The following is a 2,584-nucleotide window of genomic DNA, read 5'->3' as shown; positions in this document are numbered from 1 at the left end:
TGTGGGGGCTGGATCCATGGTGAAGAAAAGCAAGGCCGCGGGCTGCACCCATGGCGATTTTGAAACGTCTGTCCCAATCTAGGACTTCAAGATCCCCAGTCTGATTTCTCAGCCCAAATGTCCAGGCTCCCATTTACCATATACTCGTAAACAAGGAGCTTCTCCTCGCCAAGAGAGCAGTACCCGAGTAATGGAACGAGATTCTGGTGGTTTACCTTACCCAGGGTTTCCATTTCAGCGATGAATTCTCGATGGCCCTGAGTTTTATACTCGCTTAGCTTCTTAATCGCGACTGTTTTCCCATCGGACAATGTGGCCTTGTACACAGTTCCAAAGCCTCCATCTCCTATTATGTTTGTCTTGCAGAAGTTGTTGGTGGCTTCAAGAATGTCAACTAAAGTAAGCTTGAACAGCGGCTGCTGAAACATGGCGACGTTGATGCTCAGAGGCTCCTTTGATCAGCTGCTGCCGCTTAAGCTCTGTGCAGGATCCAGGGGTCACCCTCTGCATGGTACAAAAAAACATCCCGGCTCGTCCTTAGGCAACGGTGTGTCCTCATCTTCGCAGGAAAACAGCAACGGCAGTGCAATGGTTGTGTAGTCGCTGTGCAATGGCGGCGGTGCAGGGCAACAAGAATGCAGTGGCGGTGCAATGGTTGTGCAGTGGCAGTGGCAAACAGCAATGGCGAAAAACCTCAATAACCGCCGTCAAACGACTAGCCGGTCATGAAGCCTCGACTCCAACTCTACGTCCGTCTTCGTCCTCCCTGCAAATTCCCCATCCCATCATCAAAATTTATACAAAAAAAAAATTATTAAAAAATGGGATGGTGGAACACTGCACCATAATTAAAGAAAAAAAAATTAATAAAATAATAAAAAGATGATGAAGGAACATGGTGCGTCTGGCACCTTATGAAGAAAGGGGGAGAGGTGCAGCTGTCACCATAATTAAAGGCAAAAAAAAAAAAAAAAAAAAAAAAATATATATATATATATATATATATATATATATATTTAAAGAGTTATGGTGCATCTGGCACCATGTGCAAAAAAAAAAAAAAAAAAAAAAAAAAAAAAGAGAAAAGAGGAACAAATGTATTAAGAGAAATAAAAGTCCATTTTATTTCTAGAAATTTTTACATAAATTTGCATTGTACATACAAAAAAAAAAAAAAAAAAAAAAAAAAATCAAATCAAATTTACAAGAGTGGATCTTCAAGGACGATCAGGTGGCGCCTCACAACTCGGCAGAGCTCCAGAAAGAGGAGGTGCCGGAGGTTGACTGTTTGAAGCCTCAGCAGTCGGTACAGCCCCAGAAGACGAAGGTAAATGCTGCTGGAACAAACCCACAAACCGCTGATGATCAAGTAAAATCTGACCATCAGATTCCTGCATCTGGTCAATCTTCCTCTTCATGTTTGTCGCATAGCTATGTGCGAGCTTATGCAACTGTTTATTCTCCTGCTTGAGCCCTCTAATCTCCTGTTTGAGACTCATCACCTCAGCCGCCAATGATTCAACTTGACGGGTTCGGGCAAATAGGCGTTGGGCCATATTAGACACAGAACCTGCACACTGCACACTGAGAGCCAGAGAATCCTTAACAGCCAACTCATCCGACCGTTTAGAAAGTAGTCTGTTATCTCTGGGAGTGACAAGGTTCCGGGCCACCACCGCAGCGGTCATATCATTCTTCACCACCGAATCCCCAACGGTAAGAGGACCAGTAGGGGATATGAAGGATGGGCGCCATATGTTGTCTAGAGAAGGGGGGACTGCCTCTTCACCAAGATTCAAGTCAAAACGACGGTCGGAGGGTCCAGACATTTTCAAAGTGTTGAAAAAATAAGAGATCGGACAAATCAAGATCTTAGAAGTGCAAGAAGGGAGTTTTCACAAGTGAAAATTCAAGTGTGCTTTGAAACGAACAGCGTGCCTCTATAAAAAATCAGCACTCGACGGGATTTCAGAGATCGAAGAGGCGAGCTCAGAATTCGAAGCGGCTATTCAAAAATCGAAGAGGCAAGCTCAGAAATCGGAAAAGCATCTTGCTTTTCCAGACCCGTCGGCACCCGTCACACGCAAACTCAGCTTTGCGGAAATCACGGGTAATTTGTCGAAGCGCCAATCCCAAATATCGAAGAGGCGCCAGTCTTTTTCAGCCGTGTCATCACCTGTCATATGCACACTCAACTTTGCGCAAATCACGGACAATTTGTCGAAAGATTTTTGGGTGAAGGAGAAAGCACGTGAAGTTTACTGTTCAATCATCCAACGGTTGCCGACACGAGTAAAAGAATAGTACCTCTACAGGTATTAAAAAACTTCCTATAACTGTCCACCTTCACCTTCCATAGCAAGGCAGACATACAGAGCCTTTCTTCATCTCTGAGAATGCCTTCCCAACGAAGCCTCTCGAGTCACTCAGTGTTCCTTATTCCTTGGGGTACCTCGGCAAACAAATGACACCAAAGCAAAAGTATCTCATATCACTAGGGTAGAAAGCAAGAGTATCTCATATCATGCGTTCTCCCTGTCCTTTCCTTTGTCCTTGTTCTTACTTACAAAGACAAGGATAAAGA

This window comes from Malus domestica, chromosome 17 (genome assembly GCF_042453785.1).
Source record: "Malus domestica chromosome 17, GDT2T_hap1".
Taxonomy (NCBI): Eukaryota; Viridiplantae; Streptophyta; class Magnoliopsida; order Rosales; family Rosaceae; genus Malus; species Malus domestica.
The sequence above is the reverse complement of the archived record's forward strand: the minus strand, read 5'-3'. Positions refer to the sequence as shown.